Source organism: Lissotriton vulgaris, chromosome 2_1 (genome assembly GCF_964263255.1).
Source record: "Lissotriton vulgaris chromosome 2_1, aLisVul1.2, whole genome shotgun sequence".
NCBI classification, from domain to species: domain Eukaryota; kingdom Metazoa; phylum Chordata; class Amphibia; order Caudata; family Salamandridae; genus Lissotriton; species Lissotriton vulgaris.
In genome coordinates this window covers 363,819,140-363,838,901 of record NC_141687.1, presented here as the reverse complement: position 1 = coordinate 363,838,901, position 19,762 = coordinate 363,819,140, and positions in this window count along the sequence as shown.

The following is a 19,762-nucleotide window of genomic DNA, read 5'->3' as shown; positions in this document are numbered from 1 at the left end:
TGTATAGTCAAAACTCTTTTGCTAAATGTCTAACCTAGAATAGGACTCACCAGGCTAACGAAACCAACCTGCTGAATGTTCTTCTTGGGAATTTTTTTTTGCCCGGGCTAGTTTTCACCCTTACTCCTATTCTGATATGTTTTCTTGACATCTCTTGAGAACACTGCCCAGGAACACGTTTTCTAGAAACTATAATACGAAGGGCTTAATCAATGTAGCAACATGAGACAAGGAACCTAGTGGACTGCAACCACCCAACAACCCACTGAGCACTACTTGAGTGAGGTGCATTTTAGGTAATGATCATGCCCGTAAAGATTCACAGAAATAGTTAGTGGAACTGAAACAACTTTCATCATGACTAGGACACACTCAAAACCACTAGGGAGCAAGGAATATATTTTCAAAATGTATTATAATTGGAAAAATATCCTAGTTCACACAATATGAATAGGAAAAATAATAAACAAGATAGTGGTATTTACAGAAGGTTGAACAATAGAAAATATTTTCAATCAATCAATCAATCATATAATTTATAAAGCGCGCTATATACCTGTGAGGGTCTCAAGGCGCCGGGAGGTGGGGGGTTCTGCTACGCTCGAAGAACCAGGTCTTGAGGAGTCTTCTGAAGGTCAGCCGGTCTTCAGTCTGCCATAGGCGGGTGGGGGGTGTGGGGGTGTTTCAGGTTTCGGCGGCGAGGTGGGAGAACGATCTGCGGCCGGAGGTTGCTCTTCGGATGTGGGGGACTGTGGCGAGGGCGAGGTTGGCAGAGTAGAGCTGGTGGGTAGAGGTGTTGAAGATGAGTCTGTTGAGGTACGTTGGTCCGGTGTTCGTGTTGTGGAGTGCCTAGTGTGCGTGGGTGAAGAGCTTGAAGGTTATCCTCTTGTTGACGGGGAGCCAGTGCAGGTCTGTCAGGTGGGGTGTGATATGGCTGCGTTGAGGGATGTCGAGGATGCTTTGGAGCCGTCTCAGGAGTTTGGCCGAGGCTCCAGCGTAGATGGAGTTTCCGTAGTCCAGCCTGCTGCTGACGAGGGCCTGGGTGACCGTTCTTCTCATTTTGGTGGGGATCCACTTGTAGATCCTGCGGAGCATGCAGAGGGTGTTGAAAGAGGAGGAAGAGACGGCGTTGACCTGCTTGGTCATGGAGAGGGTATAGTCGAGGATGACCCTTGGTCAGTGGGTGTTGGAGCTGTTCCCAGTGTGGTCGGCCACCAGGAGTCGTCCCAAGCCGAAGGGGTGGATCCGAGGATGAGGACCTCCGTCTTGTCCGAGTTCAGCTTCAGTCAGCTGTTCCTTATCCATTCGGAGACGGCCTTCATTCCCTTGTGTAGGTTGATTTTGGCGGTGTGGAGGTCCTTAGTGAGGGAGAGGATCAGCTGGGTGTCATCTTCGTAGCAGATGATGTTGAGGTTGTGCAGTCGGGTGACGTGGGCTAGCCGTGCCATGTAGATGTTAAACTGCGTAGGGCTGAGGGATGAGCCCTGGGGTACGCCGCAGATGATCTCGGTGGCTTCGGAGCGGAAGGCGGATGTTCTGTGTTCTGCCGGAGAGGAAGGAGGAGGTCCACTCTAGGGCCTTCTCTTGGATCCCAGTGTCGTGGAGGCGTGTTCGTAGTGTGCGGTGGCAGACTGTGTCTAAGGCGGCTGACAGGTCCAGGAGGATGAGAACGCTGTTTCTCCGTTGTCTAGTGGGATCCAGTTGTCATCGGTGGCGGCGATGAGGGCAGTTTCAGTGCTGTGGTTGCTGAGGAAATCCGGGTTGGGATGGGTCCAGGATGCTGTTCACCTTGAGGTAGAGGGTCAGTTGTTTGTTGACGGTCTTCTCGATGACCTTTGCCGGGAACGGGAGCAGAGAGATGGGCCGGAGGTTCTTGAGGTCCTTGGGGTCCGCCTTGGGTTTCTAGAGTAAGGCTTTGATCTTGGCGTGCTTCCAGCTCTCCGGGAAGGTTGCTATCTCGAAGGAGATGTTGATGACTTTCCGGAGATGAGGTGCGATGGCTGTGCTGGCTTTGTTGAAGATGTGGTGTGGGAATGCGTCTGACCGAGATCCGGAGTGGATGGTGTTCATGATCTTGATGGTGTTGTCCTCGTTAATGTTGGTCCAGGAGAGTATGCGGTTGGTGCGGGTGGTGGACGTGGGGCGGAGGTCTCAGTGGTTGTCGGGCGGTCGTGGTGTTGAAGCTGTCATGGATGACTGCGATCTTGCGGTGGAAGAAGATGGCCAGCGAGTCACAGAGGTCTGGCGAGGGTGGGATGTCGTTGGTGTTGGAGCTGGGGTTGGAGAGTTCCTTCAGGATGTTAAAGAGCTCTTTGCTGTTGTGTGCGTTGTTGTCTAGGTCTAGGCAGTCTTTGAAAGAGGCCCCTTTGGCAGATCTGATGAGGTGTTGGTGTCGGCGGGTGGCGTTCTTGTGGGCTGCGTAGCTGTCCGGTGTTCATTCGCAGAGCCAGTTCTTCTCCAGTTTTCGGCAGGTTTGCTTGGAGGTCTGGAGGTCCTCAGTGAACCAGCTGGCTTTCTTGCTGATGTGACTGTTGGAGGGTTTCTTGAGCGGGGCGAAGGTGTTGGCGCAGTTGTTGATCCACTGTCTCAGGTGGCGGGCGGAGCGGTCAGGGTCGGTGGGTGGGCTCTGTGTGAGTGTGGTGGTTAGCTGGTCTTCTGTGACATTGCTCCAGCAGCAGCGAGGCATCTGTTGGGGGAGGTGGTGTGTGAAGGGCTTTTTGAAGGTGAAAAGGATGCAGCGGTGATCGGTCCAGTGGAGTTTGGTGGTGTGGTTGAAGGAGACGCCGGGGCTTGCGGAGAAGATGGGGTCAAGCGTGTGGCCGGCGGAGGCGGTGTTGACACGAGTTGTCTGAGTCCGAGGTTGGCTAGGTTGGCAATCAGAGTGGTGGAGTTGGTGTTGCTGTTGCTCTCGAGGTGGAAGTTCAGGTCCCTGAGGAGGATGTAATCTGTGGAGGTGAGGGCGTGTGCGCTGACGAAGTCGGCGATGGAGTCGCTGAACTGTGGACGGAGTCTGGGGTCTCTGTCGACAAGGGTTCCTCTGAGGGTTGCGTTGGGGTCAGTGTGGATCTGGAAGTGCAGGTGTTCGGCAGTGCTGAGGGTGTCGGTGCTGGTCAAGACTCTGAGAGTGTCCCTGTGGACGATGGCTATTCCTCCTCCTACTCTGTTGTTGCGGTCCCTGCGGGTGATCTTGTAGCCATCCGGGATGGTTATGGCAATGTCGGGTGCTGAGGCGGGGTTCAGCCAGGTCTCTGTCAGGAAGGCGACGTCTGGGGAAGTTGCGTCAAGTAGGTCCCAGAGTTCAACAGCGTGTTTGCGGGCAGAGCGGGTGTTGAGGAGGATGGATCTGAGGTAGTTCGGTTCATTCCTGGTCGGCGGCTTGGCGGTGTGGATGCTGGTGAAGCTGCAGTTGTAGCAGAGACAGCTGTCGTAGCATTTGCGGGGGCCAGGGGTTTTGGGCGTGGTCCAGGAGTGGACAGGTACAGATGGGCTTGCCTTAGGAGCGCCTTCAGCATGCCAGCGGCACGCCCGCTGCACGCGGCCGCTGGGCTGCCCCATACAAACAACCTCTCCTTCCTTAGATAAACTTTGCACCGAAAGGGGCCTATTTTAGTTACATGAATCGTTTACCTTTTTCTGAGCAATAGATAGTATCTGCTCTTGTCTGAGCATCTCAGGTCTATGCCCGTGAACCAACAGATAACCCATGAGGTGGATTCTATGTGCGTTACCCATATAGCCTTCATTAAGGAAACTTGTTCACGGCTACTGTTAGCTGACTCGCAGTCCCAAATCCATGGTTCGAAGTCCTACCCTCTCTAATAATGACTTGTTTAAATTTATGTACTCCATTTGTTCATCAGTAAATAGACAATAACAAAGTCCCTCTAACTTTGCACCTACTTACAATCTGGGAAACATTGTTTTTATTTAAAAACAATAAATGAGTAATCAAGATATTCATTTCTATGAAACCTTGTTTATTTTTTAAAAACAATAACTAGAAAACCTACTCAAGCCATGCTAAAATAAAACATGAATATGTCTGAGCATACACAAAATGGCGAAACTCACACTATGTTTATCCAGTTTTTTTTTTAGTTTTTTGAAATTTCTTCTAATTTATTCCTTTTGCGTGCTGCCCGAAAACAGCGGTTTTTGCCCTGTAACCGCTTGCGAGCTATGAGAAACAAAAGTGGAGTGTCATTGCGCTCCTTGACGGACGTACAGCCTCTTTCCTTTAAAATAAAGGTAACTCCATTTATCTAGTTGTTAATATTTCTGTCTTTCAAGATTCATCCAATGTCGTCAACACTGAAAATCCGAGTTTTACAATCACATGTACGGCAGTTCAATGTAAAATCAATTTTTTCAAATGTTACAGTTTGCCAAAGACCTTTTCTTCCTGCAACACGATCGATACATTTAAACATCCATCATCCAATGCATTTCGGGCATTTTATCTTCCCTTCATCAGGGATTCTCTACAATTAATCAAAAAAACAATGTTACCAATTTGAAACTCTTTGTGTCAGTTTAAAACACACTGCTATCACTTGCATAATTCATACAAACCCCAATTTAACATTACCCCGCTAACCACATCGTACTGTATCAAGAAAGTGAACCACGCTAAACTTTTTCCCTCATCCATCGCACTTATCTATCTAAACAACAAAGCTAGATTGTTCCCCTCCTTCTATTCTATACCGCAGCCTTTCAATCCAAGTATTTTCTCGTACTTACTTATGAAAATCTTCTCACCGCTTTCCTTTCTTACTTTTCTCAAATGCACTTTTGTTTCTCATAGCTCGCAAGCGGTTACAGGGCAAAAACCGCTGTTTTCGGGTAGCACGCAAAAGGAATAAATGAGAAGAAATGTCAAAAAACTCAAAAATAAAACTGGATAAACATGGTGTGCGTTTCGCCATTTTGTGTATGTAAATGTTTCTGTTTGCCTGCTCGGCATGTCGCACCCATCTTGGATCATCAAAAAGGTCCACAACAACCACATGTGAGACACAAGAACATCCGTTTTCAAGGTCGGCAATTTTTTCAAAAACAAAACTCGCATGCTCTGTTGGTGCCTAGCCACGCCTAGCCTTGCTTTGCCGCCGCAGCCGCAGCCTGAGCAATGAAGCACGGAGCCAAACTACAGCATGTGAACGCCAGACGCCGGTCGCCGGAAAGCAAAACGGCACGAGAGGCGGCAGGTGATCTACGGGGGGGTACTGAGCCCCGGACAGTTTGGTGACGTGGATATCGTGTGTCTGAGACACCCCTTAGCCACCCCCCAGCCCCGCGAAAGAAAAAAGTAGCGGGAGAGCTTGCATGGGCTTTGATAGGAGCCCCCTGCGTTGCCAGGATCCATCGGAGGCACGTCAGACAGCCGTGCAGCAGCGGGGGTGGGGAGTTAGGTACAGTTTGGACATCGAGACAGCACTCAAGACAGCACTTGAGCCAGGAGCCAGGGAATGAAGGTGCCATTTTGGCATTTAGGCTACGAAAATCCGGGCTTATAATCGTCACAGTAAGAAAGGGGAGCAATTGCCCTGAGCACAGGGAGAATCAGGAGAGCCACCCTGGGAGAGGATAAAAAGTGCGGCAAGGCAGGCTGGTGGACACAAGGCACAACAGAGGTAAGTGAATAAACTAGCGTATTATACAAGTCATTTTTGAACAGTGAACTGTGAAATTAATTACAGCAGCACCGGAGATAAGTGTATTACAATCCTAATAGATGGCCCCGAAAAGAGGGCAAAAAATTGCGCAAAGACGAAAGCCCAGGGAGGAGTAAGTTAATGGAGGGCTCAATGTCACTGGAAGAGAGCCAGGAAAGCCAGGCCTCCGTCATGAACAACAGCAAGGGGTGACGCAAGAAAAGAAAAGTTAAAAGGGTAACTAAAAACATCCCGCAAGCCAAAAGGGATTGCACTACAACTGCTAAGCGGAAAGATAACACAGCAGTCTCCAAATCTATAAAGGACTTTGTAGGAAAACACTACAAATCTATAGAGCCAGTAATAAACCTGGAATACGAGGAAGACAAGGAGGAAAATGGCGCGGAGGCCAGAGAAAAGACGGGGGTAGAGGAGGAGAACCAGATAAGGAAAAAAATGGGAGAATACCCCGAAGAAGAACCTTCTGATACAGAGGAAGGAAGGGAGGACCCCATACTGATAAAGCCTTCTGAGACAAAATCTTCAAATAGCAGCGCCTCGTGTTTCATCATTGCCAAAAATGTGTTCGTTGCAATCCTCAGAAAATGAAAGGCAAAAAGGAAATGAAAGTAAGAGCCCGAGCTATGTCTGGGGAGGTGCGCCAGATCAAGATCTGCAGCATCAAAATGGTCAAAAAAACCTAACCCAGCAGGACGCTATAAGAACTGGAAGTCAAGCAAACCCAGAAAGAAACAACCCACAGGACTCGGTTCTCTCCGTAACACCCACATCTTCCTTGATGGAACTAATATTGATGTTACAGAAGATATTACAAGGAATTCTAGAAGTAACACTATCAAATAATGGAGTGTTGAAAGTTCAGAAATTGTATTTAAGAAAGATTGAAGAATAATTGGTGGGGATTAAGAGTCAAATGCCAATTATGTTAAGTCCAGTAGTCACCCCCCATCCCACAGAAGAAAGCTTAGAGAATGAATCTGCAGATGCAGACGTGGTAAAACTAGTAGCTACACCCCAACCCATAGAACAAAGTATAGTGAATGAATCTGTAGAGGCATTAGATAATGTATATATCTCAGACGCCCAATGCTCATAAAAAGGCGTGGTGTGTATGCAGTGGGCCCCACTAGGAATAGGGTTGGCAAGGATCAGGTCCCGAACTTATCAACAAAGAGAAAAGGGAAGAAACTGGAGGGGAAGGCACAGTCCGGCCCAAATGCATCCGCTTCGACCAATGTACCGATTGGACCCTCACAATCGGATATTAAAATAACAAAGACCCCAATAGTACCGAGGAAAAGGCGGAGTAGTTTGGAGTTGAAGGAGAAACACTTAACAACTCACACCGTAAACCAGAAAGTAAGGATAGCCTCAGGACACCCCAAAAGTGGCCAAAGAGTTGACAGCGCACAATCTCGAGAACTAGCAGGAGTGGAAAGTAAAAGGTTGCCACCAGGGAGATCAAAGGGCAAACAGTTAAAATATGAAACTCCCAAGAAATTATTAGAGGCGGATAACAATAAATGGGTATACCTGGAACATATACAGGCTGTGCAAAGGGGAAAGATCGTTTGAAAAATGAACCCCCTAAATAGGGAGCAGATTCTGACCGCATTCGCCAAATGCAGTAGCCTGAGCGGGATCAGCAAAAACGATCTAAGGCAAATTGGCTTTGTTGAAAATAAAAATGGTAAGGAAATAACAAAGGTTTCACTTCACTCGGACCTGGTAAAAATGGCAAATCTAAAAGCTACTAGTGAGATAACCCAAATGGGAATAAGGGTAATACCAGAGAGAGAAGTTAAAGTCCTTTCAGGCAGTACTTTTTTAAAATGCCACGCAGGTCTAGGGAGGAGACAAGTGAAGTTATTTAGAGATAACGAAGAAGACCGTAGCCGCATCATTATAGTGATAAATAACACAGGAAATGATGCCTCATGGGATAACTGGTCTCTAAGTAGAAGCTATGTGGGAGACCCCAACGAGAGATATACGGAGGAAGGGGCAGAAGAGGGTGGCTTAAGTGAGGTAGAATAGGATGGGGGTGCCGCAATGTCTAAGTCTCTTAACATGGAATGTAAATGGCCTAGTGATAGAGAGCAATAGTATCCAGGCAATAATAATAGGAATATAAAATGTGCAATTTATCAAATTTGATGAAATATATCAATTTAAACACAAGTAAAAGTCTTCCTGTTATCCTCCTATAATTTTAGAAATATGCTGATAAGGTCCTGATGAAGACACTCTGTGTCGAAACGCGTTGACACCAACTCGAGCTATCAGCAGTGGGAACCATCACAGTTTCTACCTCCCCTTTTGAGATAAAGAGACTAACTTATCTGTTTTATTTTATTGTCATTTTATATTTGATGTTAATAATTTAACATTTTTATCAATTTGTATCAATGATATTAAATTTTATATGTGTTTATGATTAATGGTTATCTTACTTTCTTTTACCTGTGTTTATATATTATTGTACTAAATTTCTTTTTGCCAGTTATTCCTATTATTATTGCCTGTATACTATTGCTCTCTATCACTTGTTGTTCCCTGATCCAGGAATCTGACTTTACTCAGGGGGTCCCTGTTTAGGACAATAATGTAAATGGCCTAGTCAATGAGCTAAAGCGAGAATATATAAAGGAAGTAGTAAACAAAGTGGAAATTGCCTGCCTACAAGAGACTTGGACATGCGACAAAACCCCACTCATCGAGGGTTATCTACAATTGAGTCGTCCGGCCACGAGAAAAAGGTTTGGTCGCCCATCGGGGAGGGGGGGTTAATGACCCTAGTCTCAACAAAAGTATTGAGAGAAGTAACACCGTTAAAATTGAAATGTAAATGGCTACAGGCTTGTAGACTAGAATTATTGACCTTGGAAATGAAATACAAAATGTTGACTGTGATGAATGTATATATGCAGTGGGATAATGCAGCAGAGTATGAGAGTGAGATGGGATATTTTAAAGAGGATGTCGATCTTCTATTAGAAAAATATGCATCGGATGTACTGATAATTATGGGGGATTTTAATCACAAGCTAAACCCAAAGAAGGCCGACCTCTGGAATAGAGAATTGTTAGAGGTATATGGAATAAACCATGCTAGCTTTCCAGTATGTGAGACCTCGAAACAGGAAACGGAATTAGTACATTTTCTAGGAGGTAGGGGTCTCCTATGTCTGAATGGTAGAATGAAGACAGATTGCCCAGCAGGGAAGATCTTTAAAATAGGTTTACAGAATCGTCCAATTGATTACATGTTTATGCCAGCTTGGAATTTCCCTCTAGTACGGGAATTCAAAATAGATAAAAAAGAATTTAGTGACCATAATCCACTGCACTTAATGATATTTGGGGGAAGAAAGATGCCTAGAGACAAAGTGATCCCACATGATGTCGAGTACCCTAAACGTGTAACGACACGACTCACTGAGGAATACCAGGAAAAACTGAAGGTTTTGCAAATTAATGTTGAATCAGAAGATTTAGAGAGTAGAAACTTGGAATGGTTTATAGAGAAGATAGCCCAAGTAGTTCAGTGTCTAAGAATAGAATTAAAAAAGGATAAAAAGAATAGCACAAAACCCCCAGTCAGTCGAGTAAAATGGTTCTCTGTTGAGTGCCAATCTAAAAAAAGGGAGATACGGGCAGCACAAAGAAGGCAAAAAATGAATTTCACCTATGAGAGACAGAAACGTATAAACAAGCTAAAAGCAAAATTTAAAAAAATGGTAAATGATGGAAAAAGGTCATATAAATAGAAATGCTGGTTAAACCTGCTAGAAGCAATTAAAGCAAAAAATTTAAGACAATTCTGAAAAATGGCAAAGGCAGCGTCTGATCCAACAGACGGAGAAATTAAATGTGTCGTCAGTGAGGCAGCTTGGGAGGAGTACATAAGGGAATTGTATGGGGCACGAGTTCCTCAAGATCATGTAGAGCCCCGAAAGTGGCAGGAAATATCTGAAGATCTTAAATCAGAATTTAACGAAAAGCAAGTAGAGCATATATTAAGAGAACTGAAGCTAACTCGTGCGGCAGGACCGGACAACCTTTCCGCAATAATATTAAAGTCAGAGGTAAAGTGGTGGGCAAGATTCTTCCCCCAGATGTTCCATATAATACTATCAGAAGGCATAATGCCACCAAATTGGAAGGGCGTAGTAATCAGGCCAATCCATAAGAAAGGGAGTATGGATTCATCACAAAACTACAGACTGATTAACCTCCTAGACATAGGAGAGAAGGTATTTTCAAAAATGTTGTTAAATTGACTTAACGCATGGGTTAAGGAGTTTCAAATAGTACCCATAGAACAGGGAGAATTTAGGGAGGGGCACTCCACGATAGATCACGGCTTCGCACTGTGGGCAATGGCAAAACAGTCAACGGAACAAAACGACAAGTTATGCTGTTGTTTTGTTGACTTCCGAGCAGCTTTCGATTCAGTAGATCGGGACTGCCTATGGGAAACATTAATGAAGGAAAAAATTCCCAAAGACCTACTGACTATATTAAAGGAACTACACCGAGGAAACTGGGCTCAAGTTATCAGGGAAACTGTGGGGGTCATTGACACAAAAAATACCCATTGCAAACGGCTTGAGACAGGGTTGTGTTTTGGCCCCACAGTTATTCTCCGTATTCCTGTCAGACCTACCTGCCTATTTAGAGGTTGAGGGCAGTGCAAGTCCCAGAATGGACGGAAAAAAGGTGCCCTGTCTACTTTATGCAGACGATCTGGTAATAGTAGACCAGACCGAGACAGGCCTCCAAAGAAAGTTGAACGCTTTTATGTATACTGTGCTAGTAAATTCTTAACAGTAAACTTAGACAAAACAAAAATGTTATGCTTTGGTACAAAGGCAAGTAAGTTTAATTGGTATCTAGGTGATCTTAAATTGGAAACGGTCAAAGAATATCGCTACCTAGGGATATGGTTCGATAATACACTGAACTGGCGCACTCATCTGGAAGCACAAAAAGCAAAAGCTCATACTTCAATCTGTGGACTAAAAATGTTTATTCGGGATTATGGTGATCTGTTGCACCGACCACTACTAAAAGCTTTTAACACAATGATACCCCCACATGTCCTTTACGGAGCAGAAATCCTTTATTTAAGCCATAAGAGAGTCTGGGACTTGATGGAAGGGAAATGCCTTAAAAGCCTCTTATCTCTCCCACAATCATCCATGGCCCAAGCTATAAAAACAGAAATAGGTACAAAGTCTTGGGAGGTACAAGTACAAACTGTGGTAATCAGACTTTGGAAACGATTGGAAGATACAGAAGGTCAAAAAGTTGCACAATAGTGTAGGAAAGAAATTCAAAATAGTGACCTAAATGGGGAAAAGCTTGTAGGGAAAGAATGGTGCAGGTTTGTGAAAGGCTAAAGGTGGAGGTGAACCAGGAAACGCAACAATTAGTCTGTACTAAGAGTGAGCTGAAATTTAATGGGAAGGAAGTATCCAGAAAGACTGATATGGGCTACCTGGCAAAGAAAAATTCAGTAGAATTTATGATGAACTCTTGGTCAAATGATAACTGGTTTCCCTACTTAGACATCCTACCAAATCGCTGTTATAGGCAGGAGATATTAAGGTTGCGGATTGGGATCAATCCATGGTTAATAAATAAAGATCTTAAATCAAAAATGTTAGATCATAAAGGGTGCTGCAGGTGTAACCTGGGCACCAAAGGAGACCTTGTGCATATCCTTCTTGACTGCCTAACATTACTAGAACAGCGGAAACTGTGGCTGCGCCCAATATTTTTAAAACACGATATAAGAACAAGGGCGCAGGCGGCCAACCTCCTAACAGAAATGCCCACTATTGACATTGCAATTGCCCTAGGGAAATACATAAAGGCGGTCCAGAGCCTTCTAAGAAGCCAGGAGTAATCTGTAGGATTTTATGAATTATAAACCAATGAACTATATACCTGATCTAAAGAAAATGAAAGTGTTTTAATGTGATAATAAGTTTTATTATAGGTGCCATTTTATTGGTGTTGGTTTGTAATGTATAAGGATGTGTAAGAGTTTTAACCGATAATGGAATATTTTGTACAATGTTTTTATTACCTTTTATGAGAATATTTTAAACTTGTGGTATTGTCTCTTGCACTTGTTTAAAGATTATGATCATAATAAACATATCTTTGACTTGACTTGAATATTGACCCATGTGAACTGCTAATTGTCTAAACATCTTGACCAGATATTGCTCTTAATGTTGTCATGTCATCATTGAGAATGTAGAGTCTATATTTAATGTATTTTAACATTTTTAGGGAGGGTGGGGTATTAGTTATATCACGTTGAAGCAACAGCATTATGCAGCGTTTGAACACTAATGTATCAGAAAAGAGGGGCAAGGAATTCTGGGACTAGTAGTCCGTCAAACATAGGCAGCTGAACGATTGGAGCGAATAGGGGGTGGAGAGTTGGTGAATGAAAAAAAAAGAGGGAACATCGAGCATAGGGAGTTTGCCCATTTGAGAAAAGTAAGAAAGGAAAGCGGTGAGAAGATTTTCATGGATTACAAATGGCGCCACGTAACCATAGAGGGGGCAACTGGGAACTCGTACTGAGACAATGCTGAGCCCGTGAATAATGATCTTAAAAACTGTGGATAAGGTGCTTAACATGGATCATGAGATGCAGTATTCTTTGGGTATATAGGCTGATCAGGTTAATACCGCTAACTATGATCATTGGACTTCTATGTATAGAATGTATATAGGCAGTGGAGTGGTGTGGCTCACTGGTTAGAGGTGGCAGGGTTCAATTTCCGACGCGGCAGGGTGGTGGCCCAGGGTCAGCGGACTCGATAATTCTCGCCTCAGTGCCTACTCTAACCAGGGGTCCCACTCGGCAACTCTGGGCATTAGCTTGCCTAATCTCCACAACGGCCCCATTAAAGCCAGGGATGCCTGGCTCCACCTTGGGGATTCCCAGTAGGGACCATCCCACAGGGAAAGCCAGGACGGGTTCCCCAGCGGTATACAGCGCCAGGACGCCGACAGGCAACAGTGCGCTTTACAAGTTAACATTACATTTACATTTTATTTTATCTGTTGTGGAACGACATGCACAAGATGAATTTTCATTTCAGGGGTGTGGAATTTAATAAAACATCTAATTGTCCATGGGGCAGGTTACTTTATAAATATACTTGTCCTGTAACAAAATCCACGTGACCCTTTGGTGCCATGTACTGCGGCAATAAATTATGGCAGTAATCTCATTATATAAGAACTCTGATGAAGCCTCTCTGATTATGCCAGGGCTCAATAGCATTGTCATAACCGCGTGTCTACTCCATTGGATATTTTTTTTCTCCTTGCTGTCAATTTCTCTGATAGATCCTAATAATCCCGCTATCTTTTTTCACTCCTATTGTCGTTTTCTTTTTTACTTATCTTCTCTGTTTACATCGCTTTTTATCTTGTTATATACAACACTATGGCTCAACTCCAAACATTTGGATTCTCAGATGAAGACTTTGTCACACTAGTAGGAACGAGCAGCTCGTTCAGCAATAGTCTCAAGTCAAACCCTCAGAGTAACAATGATATACACGAACTCCTGAACCTCCCAAAATAATTAGCTAGGATAGAAGCTCATGGAGAGTTCATGCTTAATTACCTTAAAGTGGGGGTTATTCCACAGGGATTGCGAGTTTGTAACATCCCTGGCCTATTTGTAGACATGAAAGAATTTTTACATAAATGAAGCATGATAGCCAGTAGATGCTCGCGGGATCTCATGATCCTCATCATAGAAACCTCAAAACAATTAGCTTTATCCTTAAAAAAGGAAATAGAAGAGTTAGAAGACAAAATAAAGAAATCCAACACACTAGAAGAAGGCACTAAGCAATTGGAAAACGCCAAAAAGACATTTTGTCCTTTATTGAATACTTATCAAAAAGAAAGAATGATGAATTCACAAAGGACAAAAGATTTCACACCATTGAGCATACATATCCATACCTTAATGGTAGCTTCTACAAACAAGATAATTATCAGGGAGAATCTAACCCTAATTTCCCAAAAATGAATACCTTCTTTGATACATCTGATTCAGAAGTGTAAGGAAACATAGGCCAACCTTTTTTAGGCCAGCGTGGTGCAACACGGGGACGCCAAAAAGTAAGATTCCAGAACCAACCCAGAGGCCACTATCAGAACCATCAGTATGCCCCAGAACCCTACCACTACCTCGAAACTCGCAACAAAGAATACTGGAAACAAGGGATCTAATACCCATTTTTAACCTATCATCTCACACTCTTGATATGGCTAGCATGTCGCTACTATCAAAAGGACTTTCTTTTGTTCCTCACTCCTATACCAACGTCTTTGAATTGCATCAAGATATTCACTCTTTCTTTAGAAAGATTAGATTAAAAAAATTTATTTGCAAACAAAGATACAATCGATTGGGACACTGGAATTGAACATTTAGTAGCCCTGCCCTCCAACTTCACCCCCACCTTAAAACAAATAGGCCCAGAAGTGGCCATATTTGAAAAGGTAGTCCTGCAAAGATTAGAACAAGCCCTCCATTTTGTTCCCAAGCCCAGATATAACATCACCAAAGAGGAATTCACCTCTCTTACTGCCTTTAAGAACAACAAAACTTTGACCATCAAATGCTGCGATAAGGGGGGAGGCATTGTCCTCATAGATTCTAAAGACAATGAAAACAACATGCTAAAAATGTTAAATGACCCAATTTTTTACAAAAGAATCACAGCTAAACCAACGGAGAGAATTGTCAGAACCATTCAAAATATCACCACCAAAGCACTTGAAGCAGGCATTATAACCAATAAAGAATATGACTTTCTAAACAAATCGGACAAGAAAATATCTTGCATCTATGGTGTACCAAGATGCACAAAAACCAATCGGACCCCCCCTACCGCCCTATAGTCTCTACTATAGGCACACTGACAGAAGCACTCTCCAAATATATTGACAATATTTTGAGACCTTACATTACATTCAGTCCTTCCTATATAAAAAAACACAGGAGACATAATATCTAAAGTAGAACTGCTTATGTTTAATTCACTCATAGATATTCTAGTAACTCTAGATATCGAATCGCTATATAGCAATATTCCTCAATCTGAAGCAATAGATGCAGTTATGTGGTTTATAGAACAGCAAAACTGTTGTGTTCTGAGCACACCTATTTTACAAACATAAGTAAGTTCTAACCAATTCTATTGATCTGTGTGCTGCAACTAAGAGTATACCCAAATACCCTAAAAGTAAACATGAAAATGTGGCTGGTCAACACACTGTTAACACAGACTTGGCTGCGCACAACTTAAATGAAATCTATCGATCAGACATTGTTTTATACTTTCTGTACAAGCTGTTTATTCATATTAACATTCAATGAATCACCTCAGAAACATTGTGTATGATTGCATAAACATGATTTCATCCATTATCAAAACAATTTTTGAACCAGCAGGACAAATAATTGACTACTTTTTGCAACCTTTCATCCAAAAATGGCACACCTATATACAAGACACAACAGATTTCCTACTCAAGTTGGCATCGATACAATTAAAAGTTGGAAGAGAATATATTCTATGTACCATAGAGGTTGTGTCATTATATACCTCGATTGGGCATACTGATGGACTAGAGGCTGAAGAATGGATGTTGTTACAACACCCAGAAATGGAAATGAATCCAGTATTCCTACTTGAGCTTACACAGTTCTGTTTACAAAACAGCTACTTCAGGTGGTCAGACAGATTCTATATGCAGCTTAACGGTACATCGATGGGCTTTACTGGGGCTCCAGTATATGCCAACACCTATATGGCGAAATTTGAGCATGAACATATTTTTGCACACAAGGATTGGACTGACAATTTTGAATTTTTCTGTCGCTTCATTGATGACATTTTTTTAATTTGGTCCGGAACAGAAGCACAATTGAATCAGAATATACTGACATTGAATTCAAGGAACCCACGGATTCAAGTCACATATACAACAAGCAGATCTAAGATTGCATATTTGGATGTGAATGTAGAGCTAGAGGGAGAATGTATCAACACTTCACTTTACCGGAAACCCACTGATAAAAACAGCATGTTACATTTCCAAAGTTTCCACCCTCAGAATTTGTTAAAAAACCTACCATATTCACAATTTTTAAGGATAAGGAGAATAGTGACCAAACAAAACGCATGCATTGACTACATCAATGAATATAAGGAAAACTACAAAAAGAGAGGTTACCCCACAGAAATACTTGAGACAGCACAAATCAAGGCGCTTGAAAAAAATCGCATAGCACTGCTATCTAAACCACAAAAGAATGCACAGAGACGTAACGTGTTTGTCTCTAAATTCTCAACCAATTTGCAAAAGATCAAAAATATTATCCACCAAAGATGGGAACTTCTACAACAGGAAAATGATTTCCAGAATAGTTTCACGGACAAACATCTATTCGCTTACACTCGTTCCAAGAATTTGAAAGAACTGTTGAAACAATCAGAGATTCCCAGAAAGAAAGATTTTAAAGGGATGAGGAGATGCACAAATTGTGTGCATTGTAATAATGCAATTGTTGGCAATGAAATTACCCACCCACATTCAGGAAGAACTATTAAATTAAAATTTGAAGGTGACTGCAATAACAACCAAGTCATATATACTATCAAATGTCCATGTGGGCTTTTATATGTAGGAAATACTGAGCGAAAGCTTAAAATTCATATCTCAGAACACAAGAGCAGAATACGAAAGAAATCCATGACATCACCTTTAGCTACACACTGGCTAGAAAAAAAGCATTCCATAGCCCAACTGAGATTTACAATTCTTGAAATTGTGTCATTAACAGAAGGGATTGACATAAACAAAAAATTATTGCAGAGAGAATCATATTGGATTAAAATGCTTGGTACTCTGGCCCCCGGGGGTCTTAATGACCGTATTGAATTGAGTAGTTATCTGTAAAAATGCTTTTCAATTGCTTTGTAATCATGACAGTCCTGTTTCTTAAAAATGGTAACACCATTGTGTTTTATTATCAATGTTTCTTCATGACAGTCCTGTTTCTTAAAAATGGTAACACCATTGTGTTTTATTATCAATGTTCCTTTTCACGTATGAGTCTGTTTCCTTTTGCCTGTATCTGCTTCACTATTTTTTTTCTGCAGGCAGTCTAGAGTTGTTTATTTACGCACTTAGTTCTAATAAGGTAACAGTTGTGACTTTCCGCGTCGTGAAAGCGGAGTTCTTTAGGGATATACGGTTTGCATACCAGCAAAGCTTTATTGGTACATTGTCGGGCTGAACATTGAGCATTGCCTTGGAGCTTAGTCGCTAAAGTTTTTTGTTTTGACTATGTACGTAGCACGTCGGTTGACAACGGCAGCTAACACGGCTTTTGGTTTAGCGCGGTCAGAGGTATTTCTTGTATTGACATCTGACGTAGTTAGTCGCGTCAGTGAAAGCTGAGCTGATTGGTTGATATTTCTGGTGATTCTCCAATAGAATGAGCCGTCAGGTTAGTTATACCATGAAACGTTCTTGTTTCAACATTCGCGGGTGATTCTAAATAGAAGAGGAATACCGAGCGGTTTGTGGCTATGAGCAGCGTACTTTAGAACACGGTAAGAGTCGATGCTGTAGGGTGAATTTTTATATTCTGTTTGTCTTCGCGTGTAGACTTTAAATGATTAGGCTGTTCTTTGTGTGACAGGAATTTGAAGACGAAGTGCCTTTAAGCGGTATTGAATTAACGTGTTGCACAGACTTTGCAGACTAGCAGGTATGCACTCGTGTTCAATGTTCAGCGCTGTATATTGAGAGGTTTTGAGCCACATTGGTTACTCTAACATTCATATTGTTTTTATAGGAGACGGTTTAAATTTATAGCAGCTTATGATAGCCAGAGGGAGTCGCCTTCGTGTTTTTGTGTGAGTGGTTTTTACTTTGAATTTACTTTTTCTTTTCACCATTTACACCTTGGGTGCTAATTCTTGGTGGAGGATTTAATAACGTTAATTGAAGTACGTTACCATTGAACCAGTACAACTTACTTATGCGCCTGTATATGACATTTTATTTTTCAGTGTTTCCCCTGACGAAGGGACCCTACTATAGTCCCGAAATGCATTGGGCGAATAACAACATTTAAAAGAGAGTTTAATGTTTTCTTCATTGTAAAATTTGATTCATATTGTTTTGATAATGGATGAAATCATGTTTATCCAATCATAACACAATGTTTCTGAGGTGATTCATTGAATGTTAATATGAATAAACAGCTTGTACAGAAAGTATAAAACAATGTCTGATCGATAGATTTCATTTGAGTTGTGCGCAGCCAAGTCTGTGTTAACAGTGTGTTGACCAGCCACATTTTCATGTTTATAGAACAGCACCACATACCTTGCTCTAAAAATCCTTCATCTATGAATGTCTCCTCCTAGTTCTAAAGGAAAATTTTTCTGAATTTGGAGAGTTTTTATACCTCCAGACGAAGGGCGTAAGCATGGGGGCCTCTGTAGCTCCATCAATAGCGAATATATACATGTCGCTCTTCGAGTCCAAGTTTATCTACAACAAAATTGCTCCTTTTTATGAGTCTGTTTCCCATTGGTATCGATATATTGATGACATCTTCTTTATATGGACCGATGGGGAACAGACTCTAAAGGAATTTTTGACCTGGCTAAATTTGACCAATGTCAATCTACGCTTTTCAGCCCACACTGACTGTCAACAAGTAACATTTCTAGATATTCTGATTAGACACAATGATGGAAAACTGGAGGTGGATTTATATACCAAACCAACAGCAAGAAATACCATCCTCCACTTTCAAAGTTACCACCCTAGAAACCAAAAGAATGGTATTCCTTTTTCACAATTCCTTAGAGTTAGGCGTAACTGCACGAACTTAAAATACTATGACATCCAAGCTGTAGCTATGAAGAAGAAGACATTTCTGGACTGTGGATACCCTCATTGACTAGTTAGGGATGCATACAAGAGGGCACGGTTCTACGATAGAGATTCCTTATTCAACGCTATAAAACCAAAACAAGACTCCCAACTTGTATGCATAACTAAACACTCCACACTAGATTCTACCATTAAACAAGTTATCAACTCCAACTGGCATCTGCTAAATGTAGATCAAACCCAAAAAAAGATACCTAAGCCCTTTTTTGCTCACCGTCGCAATAAGAATCTTAAAGACATAATAGTACGATCCAGATACACTGCTACCACCACTAATCAACCATTCATCCAGAAATCTATTGATGGCACCAATCCAGTTAGAGGCACCACACGCTGTGTAGCTTGTCTATCTTGCAACAGCATACTTACAGGAGAAACTCTGCTGTTTAACAACTTCAAAATCTGTGAACAAGAACTATGGACATGTAATACACGTAATGTCACCTACCCGATTACAAGTCCATGGAACTTGGGATACGTGGGAGAAACCTCACGTACCATCAAAACCAGACTTACAGAGCACAGGTCAGCTATTAAAACAGGCAAACACTCAGCACTTCTAATTAGCCATTTCCTAGAGTTCAAACATTCGCCTATGGATATCAAATGGCGCATTCTGAAAAAGATCCACAAATCCATTGACAATGGTGGTGACCAAATTCGCAAAAAAAGAGAGGTGTTCTGGATATTTTCTCTTGACACCTTTCATCACGGTCTCAATAACGAACTGCCATGGGAGAATGCTATCATATAGCTGTCTGCCTCCAGAAGATATCCTCATTTCTGCCTGTTTAATTTTTATTTTAGATACACTTTCCCATATTGTTTAAGACTCGGGTTCTGATAGACAAACCAAGTCATCCCTTATTCACTAGGTTATGCATCTGTCTTATTCTCCATACACACAGGTGTACACGTAGGGGATTTTGCCGTCTCACTACATTGCTCATATCAATCACAGCTCTCTATGCCCGATCTCAAGCTTAGGTACCTCTCGCTTTAAAAATAGGCAGGACATACAAACCTGTCCTATCACCTTGACGTATATA